The sequence below is a fragment of the Salvia splendens genome, chromosome 1 (genome assembly GCF_004379255.2).
Source record: "Salvia splendens isolate huo1 chromosome 1, SspV2, whole genome shotgun sequence".
Taxonomy (NCBI): Eukaryota; Viridiplantae; Streptophyta; class Magnoliopsida; order Lamiales; family Lamiaceae; genus Salvia; species Salvia splendens.
The window spans coordinates 20,558,007-20,581,302 of record NC_056032.1 but is presented as its reverse complement, the minus strand read 5'-3'; positions in this window follow the sequence as shown (position 1 = coordinate 20,581,302).

Sequence of the window (23,296 nt, the reverse complement as noted above, 5' to 3'; positions counted from 1 at the left end):
CATTTAGTTGTAGTAAGCAATTTATGAGTTAGTTAGCAATATAACACACCCCTAACTCTCTATTATGTATCTATAGTACTACTAAAAATGGAAGTGAGATGAATTTAGAGACCAGATTGGATCAATATTTATAGGCTATGAGAAGTGGATGGATGAACAAGCATGTGCAGTTCAGGTAAAGAAGCTGAATTATGGGGGTTGAGATGCATGGACTTTCTACATTCTAAGGAAATTATAACAGCTCATTAAATATAATTAGTTTACCTTTGATTGTTTCTGCTGCAAAACTTGCTCACTTAACCATCTTTATGATGCTTTAAGGTCTTTGTTACGTTGAATTCATTTTACTTCAACTTATTAAACAAGTTTGTTGCCTTTGTGAATGATTTTATCTTTTCTTACGAGGTTCCACCTGCATTTTTTCACTAGATTTGCCTCTATATAATGCAAACAGAAAATAAAAATAGCGTATAGTTTATGCGAATTTTAATGTGAACTTATGACTTTTTTCCCTTTTTTTTTAAAGTTGCTCATTTTCTTTGTGTGAGGAATCAAAGCATCGGCCAATTTATTAGAGCATAGTATGGAATAATCTAAAACATTTTTAGATTATATCAAAAGCTAATAATAATAATATCTTTTGTGAGTGAATTTATATTGCATAAGTATAAAATTTTAGGATTAGGATAAAATAATGCATAGGCATTATTTAAAATGTATAAAAAATAAGTGCATGGAGAATATTTTTTTGAATTTTAATTTAATGTAAATGATTAATATAAAATTATTATTTGATGTACATTTACACTAAAATAGGTTGGTTTAAATATGTAAGTGGTCGGATATGTTCTAATTCAATTTGAGTGTAAATTAAATATGTCCCCAGGCCTCGTGGAAGGAGAGCAATTTTCATTTCAAATAAGATGTTCAGTGCAAAACAAGTTTCCTCTTTTAAATATTGATATCTTACATATTGCTTGGAACTATACCGAATTGCTTGCCTATATATTACATATTGTTTGCATATATATTGCAGATTGCATGTTACTTGTTGTCGCGTTGTCACTTTAAGAGTGGTGTCACCCTAACACACCCCTATCTATGTATACTTAAAATTTGATTAATTGTACTCGTAATCGGTTTTTTATAAGAGTGAACTTCAAATTTGGTCCTGAAAATATATTTTACATCTTTTAGATTCGTGAACTTTAAATAATATCACTACGGGTGTATGGAAAATACAAAAGATCATCTATTTCCTTTTTATCCTTTTTTATCCACGGGTCTTAAAATGGCACAAATGTAAATTCATTTACTATTATTATTTTAATTGAGATATTCATATCTTTATTATTCACATTTTTGCATACAGAATTTTTATCGAATTCTTTTTTGTTATGCGTAGGTTTATAAATAAAATTATTTTATTATCCATATTACATAAATTAATGTGAAAATATATTTATTTAGTACATAATAGTTGAAATTTGAAAACATATTAATTAAATAAAAAAATATTTTAATTATTTATCTTTTCTTTTTAATACTCTAGTTATAGTGGATGAGATTTAATAATCTTATTATTTTTTCATGTTACGAAATATTCAAATACTTCCTTCGTCCCATAAAAATAGTCTTCTTTTTTTCATTTTGGGCTATTCCACAAAAATGGCCTATCTTTCATTTTTGGCAAGTTTTTCTCCTCTTATGAAATGAGTCTCATTCTTCATTAACAAAACTCCAATCACTTTTTCAATCTACCTCTGTCTTACTTTACCAATTTTCATTAAAACTCGTATCATCCTCAAAGTCTCTATTTTTATGAGACTAACGGACTTTTATATAATTTAATAATATAAATATTATATTAATTTTTCAAATTGCTATAATAGTACCAAAATTTGGCATAAGTCAAAATCAACATATAGTGGTGGCATAAGAATTCGAGAAAAGTGAAATTTGACATTTGTGTCCAGCGTTAGAAGTAAAAAGAAAAAAAGGACTCTAAATGATATTTTACATTTTTCAGGGACTAGTGCTGATATTAATCTCAGAGACCCAAAATGTAGAAAATGTATTTTTCAGTTACCAAATTTGAAGGTTACTATTTTTAGAATAGTGAACTGCACAAAAGGGCCCTAACTTTTCGCTGTGTAACAGCAGAGGCTTCTAACATTTAAAAATCCCACCAAAGGGATCTAACAAAATATGTAATCACAAAACGTGTATATTTTGCTATTTTTCGGATGAAAATGCCCAAATGGGCTGAAGGGCAGTTTAGACTTTTACGTACTACACCTGCACCCTAGACCTGCACATAGTCTGCATGTGCAGGGGCTGTCTTGTCAAACAGAATAGTAATCATAATTCCATTCTCCTATTTTCTTTCTTCTTTCCCTCTCTCTCCGTTTCATTTTCGTCTTTCATTTTCGTCTGCTTTCATATTTCCCTCTTTATAGGGTTATAGGGTTACTGTCGGGCATCTGAAAAACTAATTTGCAATTCTTGATCGAATTTAATGGTTGTAGGGTTATAGTCGGGGCATGTGAAAATTTTTACTATTCTTGGTTGAAGTTTATAGTTGGGCGAAAATTTTAGTTTTTGTGCTATGTGCTATCTTTTGGGCGAAATTGAATTCTTGCATTGCTGATTTAAATTTTGTACTGTCGAATTGAATTCAGGTCGTGTTGCAATGTCTTCTTCTTCTTCTTCTTCTTCTCAATCTTTCGGCTCAAGCTTCAATTGGAATTGGCCTCGTCCCGAAATTGTGAAATGTAATCACGATCTTGAGGCTGAGCTTGTGACATCTAGGACGGCTGCTAACCCGGGTAGACGTTACTATCGCTGCCCAATATGGATGGTTAAAACCATGTATTTTGGTCGTTTTTCCATTAATTTTGTTGGCATAAAGATTAATGAGAAAGTATTATGCAGGAAGATGATTGCAAGTTTTTTCGATGGGTTGATGCGTGTCTATCCCAAAGCCAAGACAGTTACTTTCAGAGAGTGAAACTTGAGCGAGAGCAATTCGAATCTGAACTTTGAGCCAAATCGGTACTTGAAGGTGTTCTGCACGAGAAATTGCGCATGAAAACTGTGGAATTTGAAGCCTTGAAGTTACAACTAGGCATGAAAACTGAAGAGTGTGACACATTGGCGCTAACAATTGGTAAAACGGCAAAAACTCTCCGACGGTTAAAAATCACAATCTTGTTCTTATGTATTGTAATTTTTCTACTGTTATAACACAGCTATGTCGTGTTCACTCCGTCGTTATCTTCTGATGTTGACTGATTACGCTTTGCAAAGCTTTGTTTAATCTATGCCTGAAATCACGAATGAGGTGGTTACTCAACTATGACTAAAATCACAAAACATGTACACAAATGAATACAAATCGACCAAGTACTCTATCACATTTCTGGCATTTGATTGGCCACGTTTTGTCTTCATCTATGCCTGAAATCACGCATGAAGTTACCCAACTATTACTGAAATCACAAACCATGTACAGAAATGAATACAAACCGACCAAGTACTCTTTCAAATGCCTGATGATAATTGTTTTCTCTATGCCTGAAATCACGAATGAATTTACCCAACTATGACTGAAATCACCTACTCAAATGAATACAAACCAACGAAGTCCTCTATCAAATTTCCGGCATTTGGTTGACCACGTTTTGTCTTCATCTATGCCTGAAATCACGAATGAAGTTACCCAACTATGACTGAAATCACATACTATGTAAAAAAATGGATACAAACCGACGAAGTACTCTATCAAATACCACCAAAATATGTCATGATATTATTTCCACCAAAATACAAGAGTAATTTGTTACAAACTAGTCTGTAACATACATAACATACATATCATATCATCACTGCCACCAAAATATAAAAACTCGTAGTTAGCATACACATCATATCAACACTGCCACTTTAAATTGTTCACACATCCCAACCAAACACAAAATTTTAAGATTAAGTCAGGCCCGTCAATCTTGATCACCGCGGTGGCCGTATCTCTGAGGCTGAGTCCTGGTCCGAGTGCTTGGTCCCGGATTTGAAACATTAGGTTGCATTTATTAATAGTATAGTAAGTATATATGAGAAAGCACAGTGTACAATTAGAGAATATAGTTGTAGATGTTTATTGCATAGCACCACGTGGCGTCAGCAATTATTTGACGATTCAGGCAAAGTACTCTCACCCCGTTCACGCGACCCGTTGTGCTGCGAAGTCTCCCCAACCTGAGAGCGGGCATCTGTCCGAGGATCATTGCTGCATGTCCTCCTATTATGACCTTCTTGACCGCACCGACGACATTTCATCACAAAGGTCTGACGCAATGACTCACTTCCGTCCGCATGAAGACAAATCTGGGGCTCCTCACGTCTCCGTTTCTTCGGCCTACCACGCTGTCTCTTTGACCTAGGGGGCGCCAGTTCCACCGCACCATCAGAAGTAGTCTTGGGCCAATTGTCCACCCCATTGATGGGGTAAAGGACATTCTCGTACAGCATGATCATTGTTGACTTCAAATAATATTAGGAAACGAAGCGCGTCACGTCGTCGCCATTCTTGTTGATTGTTGCGATAGCATGCGTGCACGGGATTCCGGTTAGCTACCACAATATGCAGGAGCATGTAAAATCACGCATGTTGCCACAATCTGCCAGACGGCCCAGTTACTTGGTACGAAGACTGTCAGTTCCATGTAGCCCTCCACGATGAAGCCCTCGCGTACCACTTGTCAACAAGCTCCTTGTTAACAGGAGGTACTGCGTGATCGTAGCTTTTGATCCACTGGCATTTGATCTGAATTCTTTCCATTTGACTTGTTCGAATGTCCTCCAACATGCTGATAATTGCTTTCTCTCGAGCCAATGCAATCTTCGAATTGAATGTCTCACAAATGTTGTTGAGAAGCACATCACAACATGTGTGTGGACAGAAAAATGCCTTGACCCACTTTTCTTTAGGAGCGACTCTAGAAAGCCACTGATGTGCTTGGGGATACTCGGTCTGCAAAGCATCCATCTTGTCCACGTAATGTTCGAGGGTGGTACTCGAGGCAATCTCCCACAACCTGTCTTTGAAATTTTCTCCAACAAATCTCTTCTTGAAATTGTTGTATATGTGCTGAACACAAAATCGATGCTCGGTTTGTGGGAATTCCTCAGCAATCAACTTTGCAAGCCGCTGATGCAACACAACAAAACATTACCACAAAATCACAGTTCCAGTACATACTGTATTGATTAAATCACAGATAAAATAAAATCACATACCACGTACATTATGTAATATTGAAATCACAGCGACCGTACCTTTTGTTGGTCAGACATAAACACATATCGTGGCCCATTTGCATGCAAGTTTAGGTCATCAGACAAGTACTCCACGAACCACTTCCACTGGACATAACTCTCAGATTCAGTCACAGCCCAAACAATCGGCCACCAGCCATTGTCGGGATCAATCCCCATTGCTTTCATGAGCTGTCCTCTGTACATCCCTGGCAAGAAACAAGCGTCGAAGAAGATAATTGGCCGACATAACTGCATCCATCCCTTTTTCAATGGTCCTAGGCAGCAGTAGAACCTCAGGAATCTCGGACCCACGGTGCCAGTATCCCTCGTATTCTCATAATGTATATGAATGCTGGAATCAGGGTGTGTCCGCTCCAATTCGGATTTGTAGTAGAACAAGTTTCTGTATTGGGTTGCCGCAGAGCCGAATATGCCATCCAGTGCGTGCTCTATGGCCCGATATGCCTTCATCCTACCTATCTTCAGGCCAAAATCTTCATCGACACACTGCCGTATAGCTGCAAGTGGAATGTGAGGGTTGGCTTTGATCTTCTCCATATAACGGTCACCTAGCCACTTTGCCGTCAGCCACTTCGAATCCAACACCTGAGAACATATGTGCGCGTGATCGCGTTGCATATTCATCACAACATAATCATGACCGTTGTGTATTTCGTGCTTCATCAAGTACACATACCACTCACACCCTTGCTCTTTACAAATCGCACGAAGTTTGTCGCCATCATTTCTTTTCACGTGCACCCGCCTTCTGGTCATTATTGCGTACTGCCTCAACACGTCATACAAGAAATCCCTATGCTTAAAAACATCACCAGGCTTCCACAACGGAAGCTCATTACTCTCGGGCTTGAACGGGGTAAACTTTATGCCGTTCTTCTTCAAACCCTCCAAATCCTCGAGGTCATCACAATCTTGTAGCTCGTCCACAACTTCTTCCTCGAAAAGTGGGTTGTCTGTCATGTTCCTCTTGTCCACATAAGACGAATACTTCCTCCGCCGTTTATCCCCTGACCCTGGCTCGGCTTCGCTTTCACCCGACTGGGCTTCACCTTCACCCGGCTGGTCTGCATTCTCTGGCTCCTGTCTCGCCTGTTGTTGTTGGAAAATGGATTCGTAATATGAGGTGAAAAGCTGCTCATCTCGGCACATGTGTGCCAACGAGATAAAATGGTCCATCTCATCATCTTCATCATCAGTCGGCGGTCCCTCGTTATGTAGATGGCAGCCATCCGGAACGTACTCAAACGATGGAATGTATACCTCCTCTTGAGGTTCTACTCCCGGACAATCATGCACTTCCGGAATTCCTTGTACTACGGGTCCAGCTTGCACTTCCGGTCCACCATGCACTTCAGGCCCATCATGCAGTACCTGTCCAGCTTGTTCCACATCACGTTCAAGTCCGGACATTAGCAATTCATCCGGAATCTCCTCTATAATGGGAACTTCCGACTGCAGTTGACATTGAGGTTCGGCTGAAAAATCCAGGGTCGGGTTGTACACACTATCGTTAAGATGTTGAACATCTTCACTATGAATAGATTGCCCCATCTGATTTAACATAAAATCACAAATGAACACCATACATACAAGCATAAATCACAACTCTATTACAAAGGTGGGCACTAACCTCTGCCACGCTATCAGGGTCTACAATTGCTTCATCTTCATGCTGCCCAATCTGACCAAAAGATGAATCACATATGAATACAAAACATAAACAACAAATCACAAACATATTCCACAGTGGTGTACTAACCTCTGCATGGTCTATAACTGCTTCAACCTCAACCTCAGGTTGTTTAACGTGTTCACCGTTGCTACCTTGTTCATATCCATCTTCTACCTCAACCTCATCTCCATCTTCGCATTCATGGACATCTCCTTGTCCAATAACTCCATCGACTGCATCATTCTCTTCAACCTCCACCACAACAGCTTCTGCTTGGTCTGCACTACATGATGCAAATGCATCCATCAAATTCTTACGTGCTGCCTCCTTTTCCCTCTTCCATTACGTTTGTCTTCTAAACTTTTGGTCAAAAACTCTTCAAACTCGACATTCTTAGGGTACCACTTAAGCATCAGTAATGGTGCCGATGGTTTCCTCTGCTTCTCGTGCTGATGTTTCTTCCTTTTCGGTTTACTCTTACTCTTCGGCCAAATTGGGTCCGGTTCGTCAAGCTCTTCAATGACCACAGTGGGTTTTTTACAAGCGTTCAAAAATTTTAGAAACTCCTCCACTTCTTCCTTTCGCTTCTTGAGCAAGGCAGCCGCCTCTGTCATATCCACGAGATAAATGTGAACAAGCTTTGTGCTAGTAGCCGCGACTTCGAAAAAAGGGGCCAGATGTGGATCGTCCGTAATGGGCAGCAATGGACCTCGTATGTCCATGCCCATACAGCCATAACTGTACATTGGATGAACGTAATAGAACTCACAGATGGTTTTCCTATTGTACCCCAACCGCAACACCATTGCGGAAAGATCTAAGAGCTCGAATTGGCGAATCCAGCAATAGTCGAAGAATGTCAATTGCCCCCAACATACTTCTTCTGTCCATTGATTTCAAAGATTGACCCTCCGTGATGAAAAGAGACGGAAAACATCCCGACATGGTCCCCTGTTAGGGTTTGTATAGAATTAGAAAACATCCAAATTTAAACCAACAAATTTCACATATAAAGTCCTAATTTCCCAAACGCGACGACATCAAAACAATTTCACAAAACAACCAAATTTGGAGCCCTAAATCACAGTCAAAATCGCTTGCTTGGAATTTTAAATTTAAACTTACCATATTCGTCTTCCGGAACAAAGAAATCTAGCCAAGGATCGCGAATGCTCCACGTTTCTGGGTCTACGTCGATTATCTCCGGTCGAGCCCTTCTACAGTATCTAGGTGATGCCGGAGGTGATGGTGACGCAGAAGATGGCGTTGGCGGCTTATTTTTGCCCCTTGAAGAACTACGGGCGATGATGAAGTGAAAGTGGATTGGAGGGAAAAATGAAAGAGCAGCAACCGCCTAATTGTTTTGGCGAAATGGCAAAATATTGGAAATTACAATGCAGGTCCGAGCGTGGGAAAATAATAGGGGACAAGACCCATGCTTTGCTGTCACATCAACTTTTTGCCATCCCATCAACACTGCATGCAGCAGTGGCGGACATACAAAAGGGCGATTTTGCCCTTCCATGCCCTGAGGGTGTTATGGTCCGAAAACACACGTTTTGTTATTACATATTTTGTTAGATCCCTTTGTTGGGATTTTTAAATGTTAGGGGCCTCTGCTGTTACACAGTGAAAAGTTAGGGCCCTTTTTGCAGTTCACTCTTTTTAGAAACATGCATTTTTATGAATTTGAAAACTTATTTATATAGTGCTGTCGTCCACCATTAATGAAACAAGCATTTTTAAGAATTTGAAAACTTATTTATATACTCCTCTATCCTGCATTAGTTGACTCGACTTGGATTTTAAGAAAATAGTGGAAAGTGGGTGAAAATTAGTAGAAGTGGTCCTACTTTTATATATGTACTCCCTTCGTCCCATAAGAGTATGCATTCTTTCCTTTTTAGTCCGTCCCACAAAAATATACACTTTCTAATTTGTAATCTCTTTCATCTCTAATGAGGTGAGACTCATTCCCCACAAATATTACTTTAATTAATTTTTCTTTCTATCTCTCTCTTACTTTATCTAATGAGGTGAGACTCATTCCCCACAAATATTACTTTAATTCATTTTTCTTTCTATCTCTCTCTTACTTTATCTAATGAGGTGAGACTCATTCCCCACAAATATTACTTTAATTATTTTTTCTTTCTATCTCTCTCTTACTTTATCAATTGTGCATTAAAATTGTGCTAAATTAAAAGTGCATACTCTTATGGGACGAAGATACATTTCTTTTTCGCACTTGATTTAGAAAAATGATAAGTGGAGAGGAAGTAAAGTAAGAGATAGAATAAAGTAGAAGAGACTCTTCTCTAGATTATTCTCTCTCTTACTTTACTTTATCTCTACTTTAACTATTTATTATTATTTTTCCAACACACATGCAAAAAATAAACGTGTCATCTTAGCTGGGACGAAGATAAAATGTGAGTGAGGTGAGTTAGTGCAACGTGAGGTACATTACCAAAAGTAGTAAAAAGTAAATCTGTCAATTAATCGCGAATGGACAAAAAAAGAAAGTTATAGTACTAGGGGTGTCGAAACAGGTAGCAGGTAACAATTCTCAACCCGACCCGATACCAGGCAGGTATCGAGTACCCACTACTCGACGGGATTGGGAAACGAGGCGGGGTCGGGTATTCATATTTTTGGTTTTGAGGTTAGCCGCTACCCTCCCGAGTATACCCGTTAATCCCAAGATACTCGATATAAGTCCTTTGGATGCTCGGGTATTCAAATGAGCATCTGTGTAGCATATTTCGAGTGCTCATATAAATACTTTGGATGCTTTATGATAGTTTGTTTATTTAATTTTGTGTATGTATATATTATGTTACTTTTATTAGTTAAGAGGTAAATAATAGTGCAAGTATTTCCTGTAATTGTATATAGTTAATGATATTTGATCTTTTAAAAGATTTAGAATCTGGATATAAACTGTAATGTTCTTTTATGTTATCTTGAAGCATTTTAGTAAGGTTGATGAACAGATTCTGCGAAAAATCGACGATTGCTTGCGCCTTCTCCACATGAAGATCTTCGTACTTGACCACGAATCTTCTAATCTGTATCCTTAACTCAGATAATGATCATTGGGTGGGCAAAGCTTGTTAGAATAAAAAAAGGTTTAATTAGAAAGATAAAAGAACTTAAGTTCTATGAAGAATTGATTTTTTTTCGTCCACTCCCAAAGGGGAGCACGAAAATTATATGTTAATTAGATATTAATCTTCTTTCTAATCACCTTTTATATGGAGTTATGATGGGTCAGATTAGGGATCCATGGAGGTTGGATTTGGGCTAAACCTGTTGGACTTTAACTAATTAAATTGAGACACAATTTAATACAAGTCCAACATAATATTATTATTAGCCACTACAGTAAAATAATATTGACTGCTCGTCCAATCCTAAATTACGAGTAATCCGAGATTTACCTCTTTAATTTATTCTTTCATGTTTTAAGATACTAATATCCATTAATTAATTTAAGTCTACTATTTGACTTTAAATAAATAAATATCTATTTCCAAGAGTTGTCTAGTTCGAAATCTTGATTTATTATTCTAGAATAAATTCCAATCGGCCGAGTTTCTAAAAAATAGATTTTTTTTCAAATTCATTTTGAGGATATTATCAAACTAGACTCACCCAGTACACGATTCACTGCAATTAAAATACTAACACATCTAGACATTGATCACCACTACCCAAAATATCAGGATTTTAAGATTACGAAAAATCCGCACCATTTGATAAATCAAAGTAGTGCATAATCATTATTGTATGCAAATGTTGTGTCAACAACGATTAAGAAATAACAATCACTTAGACCTTGTCTTTAGTAACTAGCAAGAAAGATTTATCTCAACTATTAAATCTTTCAGTGCTATATCACTAAGGTAAGGAAACATGCGGACTGACACTGCAACCTTTCACAATAGGTAGTCAAAGCCTATCTAGGTTGTGAAATTCTATTTCTCTTCTACAAAGAAGCGACTGCGTAACCTTCTGTGAACGTCGTTCACGACCAGACTACTATGCATAAGAATTAGACTTGACTGCTTCTTATACATTTAATGTTTGAGAAACATCTTATAAATGTATAAGGAAATACCAATGCGATAAAATTACTTCTTTTTGCCTTGGGTTAAAAGTGGATTGTAGAGTTTATTGTATACAAGCAATTCTATCCGCGCAACATGCTAGAAATATGCTTTTTAGTATACTAATCCAAATAATCTCCACTTATACTCAAAATCATGCTTTCGAGTATACCAACTGTCAAAACTCTCCCACTTATACTCTAAGCAGGTCTCGGACCATGATACATCGAACTACCATACTTTTCACCTCATGTGTAAAACATGTTGCCATATAGGCATTTTGTGAAAAATTCGCCAGATTGTTCTCTAATAATATCTTGGAAACCATAATGTCTAGTTTCGCACTTCATCCTTAATTAATTTTGTACTTCCTCTCTACGTGTTTGCTTAGTTTCATCATCTCGTGTTTCCCTCGAGTTAGACACATGATTAGAGTAATCGTAATAAAATATAATACTCAAATGCATACTCAGAATCACAGTCAAAGCTATTGGGAAGTTACTGAGATGAACAACTAGCTTAACAATATCCGATGAAACAACACTTGTAATTTTCATGATAGAGTCCGTGATGTAATCACACTCCTTCATGCCTTAGTTTTCAACTCCTAACGTTAACACATAGTCAGAGGAAGACTTGTTCGATCATCGGTCAATCATAAAATATGAGTCGATGTAACTGAAAGAGCAGGTTTCAACTACTTAAGGTGCGCAGAATCGTGTTAATCAACTGGCCAGGAAGGTACCTAGACCTAGTCGTGTCATTGACACGAAGACCAAAAGGAAACCTGTTATTAAGACCTCAACCCACTTCTATTGCCTAGTATAGTGGAGTAAAGGGTCGAATCCCATAGAGATGGATGCGTCTGAAGTATGATTGAGATGACATTTCGGAAGGTTGGTTTGCTACCACGCTCTGGGTTGAGTTTACCTAAATACGAAACGTAAATGGAACCTATACTATTCTGGTAGACTGCTAACTTATCGGCACGTGACTGTGTATGGAAATGTTGAACTGGTTGATCCTAGTGCATGTGTGATAAGGCTCATTTCATGCATGGGTTATGGGGTGAATTCTATGATTTCAATGAGCTAACGTGTGTTTATAAGTTCAGGTGCGTAGAAAATCTACCTGGCCCAGGAAACAGATACAAATCGACCGAGCAGATGTAATCAAAGGAAATTTCAAGTAAAGTACGCCAATTCGCCAAACCGACATGGGAGGATCATGGAAGCGATGGCAGGAGCAGATGTGAAGCGAAGAGGATATTTTAAAGGATCTTTCTCGTGGGCATATGTGTCAAATCAACAAAGAAAAGCGCCATAGGGATCCGAGTCTCAACTATAAAAAGGGACAACCATCTTAAGAAGAGGCAGCTTCAATTTTATTATTCATTCTTAGCTCACTCTTCTCCATAGCTCTCTTCACTTTTACATTTCTCTGCGCTCTTGGAAAATGGGTTCATATTCTGGTGGCCGTGGTGGTTTGTGCCTAGTGTTAGCCACGTAACACCGTCCCGTGGGGGCGAAGATACAATTATGGATGTGTCAGTTTGTGTTTTCTTTTGATTCTGATGCATTGATATTTGGTTTTTACTGATTTGGATGCATTTAGCAATTGATCGTAGTTTGGGTTTCGAATCGGTGAATTCGAGTTAGATTTTATGGATCTGAGGGAATGCGGTTTAATTTGACGGCGGTGATGTTGCGATCTTGTTGAATTGTGATGAATTTGGGTTGAAGTTGGTGGATCTGAATATCTCTGTTTCAATTCTGCATGATTATGGCTTCTTACTGTTTGTTTTCGATATGCTCGACCTAGTAGATTAGATCTGGTAGTTTTCTACTTAATTGTAATGTTAATGTTTTAATTCGAGTTTTTCTCTGTTTTAATGGTGTTCAATGCTCTATTTCGTTTTGTTGGCGTCAGTTTCCTGAAGAAGATGAAGTCAGTTGGTAGTTAGGGATCAGATCTGCATTGTTGAAGTGTTTGTTTACTTTTTGCAGCTTTCTCTGTCACCGTAGTTAGTTAGAGAAATTGGTCCCCACTGGTTTTTGCATGCTTGTTTAGCCATTTTAAGAAATCCTCAACATGACCCGGTAGTTGTAGTTGTTTAAGTTCCTCTAGTTAAATTTAAGTTTCCAAGTCATGCATGCATCTCTACAATCCTTGTTTCCTCTTCCTAGTAGATAGGATGGTTTCCTTAAATTCCGTTGAGCCTAGTAGTTTAAACTTAACCCATTAGTTGCGTGGCAGCAACCAACCCTTGTCCAAATCCTTCGAATACTTTCTAAACTCTTTTATCTCTGTGGGATCGATCCTCACTTCCATATACTAGCCTATAGTATAATGGGTTAAGGTTTTGAAGTAGCTTGAGAGTGCAACCAACGACATTCCAGATAGACCCGGCGGTTTAGTAAATCCCCTAGACCTGTTTGTTTGCTATCTGTTTAAACTCCAACGTGTGTGAACAAACGGACTGCATCTATCTCTCATCTCACTTCAATGTGAAAAGTGAAAGATTAGTATAAATGGCTAGACACGGTAACAGAGAATATTAGTGGGTACTGGGATTCTAATTGCCAGATCTGTTGGAAATGATTGAAAAGGTTAAAGGACAAAAGGTAAAAGGTGGCCAAAAGCATAAAGTGGTCCCAGAATTCAAATGAACACATTGTCTTCCTCACCAAGAAATGCACAAACACAGAGATTCACGAACTCCATTAACGACTTAAACGGCTCTCGCAACAGATTTAAACTCGAAATTAAATCCTAAAATTTTACGATTAAAAGATTCAGTTTCAAATCTATGCTAACTGGTTGACATGCGAGATGGCAGAAACAAACATAGATGATTTCCATGCATTTTCGAGAGACATTACTGATTAAAACTTGTAAAAACTTGAAGAAAGATTAGATCTAACTATGCTAAGCAGATTTAAGCATCCAACTACAGAAATCAACATAAAACTAATCGATCTAACTAATTAGGCAGAAAAGAAAATAGACGATGATCAAAACATGCAAGGAAAACGAAATCAACTTCATTACGAACGAATTCCAAAATTAGCATAGTTAAAACACGGAAATCAAGTTCGCAAAGCAAAAGATCTTCAAATCAACACGAGATTCACAACTAAATTCAAAACATAAAGATATAAAGATTATTTTGCAACGCGGGCGATGTAACAGTGAGTTTTCTAACTACGACAGCTTCACTGATCCGACGACGAACTATCCCCGGCGAATGACGGAGTCTTCAGGTGATTCTAACTAAGGGCAAGGAACGAGAAGTGGTGGAGCTAACCTCCATCTGTGGAATGGATATCTCTAAGTACTTTCTTCTTTCTTCATGTGACCTTCTATTTATAGGGTGGCTCCCACTGATTTTAGGGTTGTCTTTTGGCGTGAATAGTCGCTTTTACCCCTGTTGATTAGTTGGTCCTTCATAGCAATCCTCTCTTCTCCACCTCAATCCCTGCGGCATGCATCCTGACCAATATTGCACCCTTCTAATGTTCTTTTCACCTGAAACACTTTAGCACCCTTCCTTCAGACTCGTACCCTATCCTGCACACTTTAGCGGTATTCTTGCACAAAATATGCGATTAAGCTCAACAAACTGACCAGTAACCAAGGCCTTGTTAGGATTAGTATACTAAAAAGCATGTTTCGAGCGACTTCGCACGAATAGAATCTTGCTTGTGTACGGAAAAAACTCTACAATCCACTTTTGACCCGATTCAGTATCATTCGAGCAGTTTGCACGAATAGAATCAATATATTATTACATTGTGTTTGCTTGTGCGTTTATAAGATGTTTTATAAACATTTAAATGCATAAGAAGTAAACAAAGCCTACGTCTTTTACTTAGTAGACTGGTCGTGGGCTGCGCTCACTTTAAGGTACTACAGTCGGTTCTAAGCAATGCTTTGCAAAAGAGAAGAAGAATTTCACAACCTAGATAGGCTTTGGCTACCTATCGTGAAAGGTTGCAATGTTAGTCCGATTATTTCTAAGCCTTATTGAAATAAGATGACGTTGGTATGGTATAGCACTAAATGGATCTAACAGCAAGATGTGTCTTTAAGCTATCTACTGAAAGACGAGGTCTTGATAAATATCTATTTCTTAATCTACATACGTTAGCATTGAGCATACGACATTGAGTATCTACTACTTTGACCTACCAAATGTGCGGGTTTTTCGAAGGTGCTATTACGTTGAATCGTGCGCGAGGAGAGTCTCGTTTGATAATGTCCTCAAGAGGAGCTTGAACAAGGTTTTATTATTCGGAAACTGACCAGTTGGAGTTTTATTATTCTATGAATAATAAATAAGTGTTTCTTGCTAAGTCCACTCTTGGAATTAATAAGATGTTAATTAATTAAGTCCATAGCAGACTTTAATTAATTAATGGATATTTATATCTTAAGCACGAGAAATAAATAATAAACAAAATCGAAACCCGGATTACTTGTAATTTTGGATTTGGATGGGGAGTTCAATATTACTTCTGTAGTGGCTGCTCGTAATATTCCAATATAAGCTTGTATTAAATTGTGGGTTCAATTTAATTAGTAAAAAGCTAATTGGGGGAGCCCATATCCAAAACCTTCCATAGATCCTTGACTGGGACTAATATGAACTATTATAAATAGGAGAATAAAGGAGACAGAAGATAGACAATTAATCGTCATGAAAATTTCGCCCACTCTAATTTTAGAGGGGATGAAAATTTCAAAAAGATTTTCTACTCCGTGAGATTTTCAGCTCCTCCTCCGTGAGAAATTTCTGTCTTCTTTATTCAAGTCCTAGTGTTTCGATAAGATCAGCCCACCCTGATGTCGGAATAGAGTTCGGGACACCAGTCAGAAGATCCGTGGTCTAGTATTGAAGATCATCGTGGAGAAGGTGCGAGCAATCGATGATTCTTTAGAGAATCAACGAGGTAAATTGGCTAACTCCGTAGCAAGCATGCTTTAGGGATTTTGTGCTAAAGCATGTTTTAAATTCAAGTTATGAGCATGATACATGTGATAATTACGCGAATAGAATTTGTCTAAATAATCTGTAAAATAGATCCGTATATGTGATCCGTTAGAACGCATGCTTCCGCTGCCAACCCCTTCAATTGGTATCAAAGTCAGGTTTTGTCTCTGATTATTTGGATTTAAATTTCGCGAAATTCATGTATGCATGTATTATTTGAATTCGAAGCATGGTGTTTTGTTTAATTTATTATGCAAGATGAACTCAAGAACTATCGAATCAAAGAACTTGAATTACTCGATCGTACGAGACGCGCGATCCGTCGATGCTCGCGCCGACACGGATCGCACCACGCGCAATCGAGGTAGGGATGTCGAGACAGTGGGAACTGGGGAGCCACGATCACTGGGCGACGCGCAGACAAGCGAGGGCTCGCGCGCGCCGCCGGCCGAGACCGCAAGCCCCAGACGCACCCGCGTCGAGATCAACGCATGAAGCTGGCGAGGTGCGGTGATTCGTCCGAGAACTACCGAGACACCAGGCGCCGAGAGCTCCAACCCTAGGCGGAAGGACCGAGATGGGCGGTCGGAGATGGCCGAGAGCAGGCGCGCCTCCGTGCGCGCCGCTGGCCGAGAGCTCGCGCCACCCGACGGCTCGGATGGCCGAGACGGGCGTCAAGACGCTGGCCGAGAGGCGCGCGCCGCCGCGTACTCGCTTGGCCGAGAGGAGCCGCGCCTACGCGCACGCTCCTGGCTGAGACGCTGGCGACTCCCGACGAGTCGATGGCCGAGACGCCGTGTGCGTCGTATTCTGACAAAGAACTCGTCGGATTTTTGTCGTTCATCGTTCGTGCGAACCTCGTACGATGAGATAACAATGAAGGATTATTTTAATGATTATTTATTTATTTTATTAAAAGATATCATTAAAATATTATTATTTAATAGAAATAAAATCTTTTGGGAAGATTTCCCTAGATTCTTGGATTTTATTTTGGAAAATATTCAAGATGAATTTGGAAATAAGATTTGAATATAACTTTTATAGATTTTATGTATTATATAAGATTTGATTTAATATCAAATCATGGATTAATTATATTTTTTACTTATTCATTGGATTTATATGGATTTTATTCATAGATGAATCCTAGTTATATTTGGAAAATAATAATCTAAATTTTATCTATATCCTATGGATTTATATGGATGTATTCCTAGACAAATCCTAGTTGGATTTAGATAATAATAATATTATTTTATTCTTATCCTATGAATTTAAATGAATTTATTCATAGATAAATTCTAGATGGATTTGGATAGTGATAATATAATATTTTATTCTTATCTTATAGATTTATATGGATTTGTTCCTAGATAAATCTTAGATGGATTTGAATAATTATAATATAATATTATCTAATTCTATGGATTTATATGGATTTACTACAAGAATAAATCCTAGATGGATTAGGATTAATATTAATATTAATTTATTTTATCCTATGGATTTGAATAGATTTAAGACAAATCCTAGATGGATTAAAATAAGTATTAATCTATGATTATCCTTATCTTTTAAATTTATATCCTAGATAGATTAGGATAAAAATAATATATAAGAAAATCTGTATTTAATTGGATTTAGATAAATTAATTTATCAAAGAAATCCTAAGTAATATTTAATATATTCTAGATGTTATTCTAAATAGAATTAAGATTTGTATAAATCTTGGTTGATTGGATTTTATTTATCGTATGGATTATGATGGAAATATTTCTGTCTAGTAATATCCTAAAACGATTTAAATAATCATAATCCTAGATCAACGTTATCTTGAATTAAAGGATTTGATTTTATTTGGTGTTTATCTATTTTAAGTGGATTATCTGTCTTATCTGCTTATGTGATAATTATGCAAAAACCATATAAAATATCTAAGCGACAATTACAACAAGTGCGTTGTATATGGTCTCCATCAATTGGTCTGCAATTTATGAAGCTTTTTTCTAATATTATTGTCACCTGCTCTGTGGGGACAATAATCCTAAGAAAAAGCGAGTTCATGAGGCGGATCTCTCGAAAATAAATAGTATGAACTAGAATGTGGTTTCCAATATTATCGCCACCTGCTCTGTGGGGACAATAATCCTAAGAAACTGCGAGATTCAGAAGTTCACACAGAATTTATAAGATAGCTTGATCTTGTTAGCAGCACATGAGCATTGTTATGGGAGTGTGTTGTAGAAATGAGACTTTGTAATGCTAAATTCGGTGGTCTTGCTTAGGCAACATTAGGCTGCCATGCCACTCTATGGTCTCTGGACTATTTGTCGGTGTTGTGACCAGTAAAAATGTAAGATTTTAATGCGTATTGACTTCCTCTGGAGGATACAAAATTTTAATTTTACAGTTGCAAGATACATAATTGTTTTGTGGTTATTTGCAATTATGTATTGAGCATAAGTATGTGATAATAAGTTTATTTGCCAAATCTTCATTATGTCATTCAATATCTTGTCTGCGATCCTTAAAGAAATAAACTCGAATGCCGAAATTATGTAGACTGGAAATGAAAATGGATAAGATTCTCATCGCTAAAACTTGGAATTTATACTCAATGATTCATGTCCTCCATTTCCTCGACATAATTCCACGAAGATTGTTCGAGAATGCTTTTTGCTTGTACTTGACAAGTTCTTTAAGGAATAAGGTCAAGCTGTTTTCTTTTATTTAGCACGACAAGTCTTGGTTAGTGACGATGAAAGATGGATATCAATAGAATCTGTCAAGATGATTCGATTGGAATATCCTAAAGGGACAAAATATTTTGAGGAATCTTTTGATCACTCAAATAGTTTCTGACTCAAGTCATCGCCTGAAGTAATAAGAAATGACTAAAAGAAGGTTTAACCGAAAAGTAGAAAACCTTCAGAATATTAGTCGTTATATTACTGTTAGAGGAAAGTAATATGAAGATGATGAATTCGTAAAGGCTACATTTTTCCTAAGTCCTAGTTCATTTGAACAAAAGACTAGATATTGAAATGAGAGAGCCTGAATTGTCACCGAAGTTTGTTTAAAGCGAATGAAGATGTTTTGTAAGTTGGATTGACCTCTTTTAAAGAAGGACAATGACTTACATGGAAATGCAACTTCTAATTATGAGATCTTGATCCAGTTAGGTTTTTGTTGCAGTGGGAGCTATTTTTTGTTCAATTATTGTTTTATGGTTGATGTTTAAGGCATCATAGTATTGAAACAATATAGATGCAACAAGATTGAGTAGTAAACAACACATCAACTTCTTAAACAATGAATGATGAAGTATTTATGGCTCTTAGTCTTAAGGCCAAGAAAATACTTGGTTATTGTTTAAACTGATCTAGACTATCAAGATTTTAACAATTTGTTAAATAGTTTGAAAGTCGAGAATGTCTATTCGATGCACTATGAGTTAGAATCATTTGATTCAGAATACTTATATAAGTGCAACGTAGAAAGACTAGCAAGTCTCAATGGTTTACACTAATGAGGAGACGAGCAAAGCGTTATGATCAGTAGTGGGAGTCTAATCTCCATTAACGAATCCAAGCATTCTTTCAAAGAATGGGATAGTTATATAAGAAGGAATCGAAGTCTTTCTAAGACAAGTTTGATCAAATGAAGAGTTGTACTCATGAAAATCTTATCATTGATGGGACAAGCATTAAATATAACGAGATACACATTAAAGAAACTACCATCATCAGTACCTTCTACAAAAAAAGAGTTGTGGACTAGAGCGTCTCTAGTCTAGCACATCTCAAGGTGTATTGTTGTTCCAATGCATGTTGGAAAGGTATCCACATAATTGGAGTTGAGTACTGACCAGACATGTTTTAAGGTTTTCCCAAATGATGTAAGGTTATAAGTTTTGTAATCTTCAAAGATTGAATTCTTGTATGAAGATCAAGAAAGGAACTAAAAGCCTAACAGTGTGATAACTCTCAGTACAAAGAGAGATATCGAATTTTCCACGTTACCAAGGACTAATACCATTAGAAGCTTATGCACTAATAAAATCAACTTCAACACCTAAGATTGTTAGAACCATGTCGTGGTGGGAGCGTTCCTAGGAACATAACAAGTTCATGGGTCTAAGAGTGTTGCAAGATTCAGTCTTAGATTAACTTGAACATAATCCCTTTAACTACAATGTAGAATTGGTTCATTTGGATATTCATCCTTGGAAAGGTGGTAGATTCCAAACTACAATCTTAGATAGACAACATATTTTACAAGACTTGCAATACTGCCTATAGGTTGTGTCAGTCAGTGGGAGCTAGTACATTTGCAAGTGTAAATGTGGATCTCAAATGGCTAGTTAATGACAATGGGCTATTCCCAAAGAGAAATATCATATTCTTACTGTTGTTGTGCCAAGATTTGTTTGATCCTTCTGTCTATCAGCACTTATATAATTAGAATGACTGTATCATGATTGTCAAGACAACTTTCTATTAATAGAAGTCTTGAGGAAATCATCTACATGAAACACATGATTGGAAGCTAATGAAGACCTTTATGGTCTTAGGCATGCATCTAAATCAGAGTATGTGTTTTAGCGAGATTGTCAAATGTTTGGAATTTGACATGTGCCCTTAAGCGTGTTGTAAGCACAAGGAAGTTGAAAGTGCATTGAATATGGTATTATTGGTACTCTACGATGATGAAATCTATAAAAGTGCAAACAACTAAGATTGGCATCTAGCGTAGGAAACTGGTTGTCTACCCAGTTTAAGATAAAGGATTTAAGAGAAACTAATTACATTCTAAGCATCTAATTCTTTGAGTTTCCTAGAAAGAATGTTGAGATTCTCTTAGGAATCCTATATCTATACATTGCTTGGAACATTTTAGCATTAGAATTTCCATGAAAAGGTTTTTACCATTCAAGATGGAATTGTCTTGTCTCTAGTCAAGTGTCGTTTGACAGTTAGTGAGAACAAGAATTATGAGACTGGTTCTGCAGATAGATGTCTCATGTATGCTATGATGTGTACTAAGTTCGATATTAGTTGTGCTTTTGCATAGCAAGTATATATCATATTAACCATGGCAAAGGACTTTGATTGAGGTAATGGATATACCATAGTACTTGAGAAAGACTAATCGCTATATTCTAGTTTACCAGTCATTCATGTAATGTCCTTGGGGTTACACTGACTAAGTCTTATGACTAATCAGTGATCGAGTAAGTCATCCTCATTATATGTGTTTACATTAGGAGTATACTCCTAGAAGCTTTGATCGTAAGTTTGAGTATGCCTATGAGTATTTTTACTCTAGCAAAGGCTAACTCAAGGGAACACGAGATCATAAGCTAAGAATTCACACAGTGAGATGAAATTAATTAAAGATCAAGTACGCAACAAAGACATAGTGGCGGAAAAGATATTATCAGAGAACAACCAAGCAGATTTTTCACATAAATTGCCTTTGTGGCAACATGTTTCAAACATGATGTGAAATGAATGGTAGTTCGATATATCTAGGTCCAAGACCTGCTTTGTGTATAAGTGGGAGAGTTTTTGGTAGTGGGTATAAGTGGGAGATTGGTAGGGTTAGTATACTGAAATGCATGTTTCGAGCGACTTTGCACGAATAGAATCTTGCTTGTGTACGGAAAAAACTCTACAATCCACTTTTGACCCGATTCAGTATCATTCGAGCAGTTTGCACGAATAGAATCAATATATTATTACATTGTGTTTGCTTGTGCGTTTATAAGATGTTTTATAAACATTTAAATGCATAAGTAAACAAAGCCTACGTCTTTTGCTTAGTAGACTGGTCGTGGGCTGCGCTCACTTTAAGGTACTACAGTCGGTTCTAAGCAATGCTTTGCAAATAAGAAGAAGAATTTTGACAACCTAGATAGGCTTTGGCTACCTATCGTGAAAGGTTGCAATATCAGTCCGATTATTTCTAAGCCTTATTGAAATAAGATGACGTTGGTGTGGTATAGCACTGAATGGATCTAACAGCAAGACGTGTGTTTATGCTCTCTACTGAAAGACGAGGTCTTGATAAATATCTATTTCTTAATCTACATACGTTAGCATTGAGCATACGACATTAAGTATCTACTACTTTGACATACCAAAGGTGCGGGTTTTTCGTCACCCAACGAACGAGGTATATTGGGTAGTGGTAATAATTATATAGCGGTGCTAGGATTGCTATTATGTTGAATCGTGCGCGAGGAGAGTCTCGTTTGATAATGTCCTCAAGAGGAGCTTGAACAAGGTTTTATTATTCGAAAACTGGTCAGTTGGAGTTTTATTACTCTATGAATAATAAATAAGTGTTTCTTACTAAGTCCACTCTTGGAATTAATAAAATGTTAATTAATTAAGTCCATAGCAGACTTTAATTAATTAATGGACATTTATATCTTAAGCACAAGAAATAAATAATTAACAAAATGGAAACCCGGATTACTTGTAATTTCGGATTTGGACGGGGAGTTCAATATTACTTCTGTAGTGGTTGCTCGTAATATTCCAATATAAGCTTGTATTAAATTGTGGGTTTAATTTAATTAGTAAAAAGCTAATTGGGGGAGCCCATATCCAAAACCTTCCATAGATCCCTGACTGGGCCCAATATGACCTATTATAAATAGGAGAATAAAGGAGACAAAAGATAGACAATTAATCGTCATGAAAATTTCGCCCACTCTAATTTTAGAGGGGATGAAAATTTCAAAATGATTTTCTCCTCCGTGAGATTTTCAGCTCCTCCTCCGTGAGAAATTTCTGTCTTCTTTATTCAAGTCCTAGTGTTTTGATAAGATCAACCCACCCTGATGTCGGAATAGAGTTCGGGACATCAGTCAGAAGATCCGTGGTCTAGTATTGAAGATCATCGTGGAGAAGGCGCGAGCAATCGACGGTTCTTTGGAGAATCAACGAGGTATATTGGCTAACTCCGTAGCAAGCATGTTTTAGGGATTTTGTGCTAAAGCATGTTTGAAATTCAAGTTATGAGCATGATACATGTGATAATTACGCGAATAGAATTTATCTAAATAATCTGCAAAATAGATCCGTATATGTGATCCGTTAGAACGCATGCTTCCGCTGCCAACCCCTTCAGGCCTAGAATAAAATTAGTCAAACTGCCCACACTTA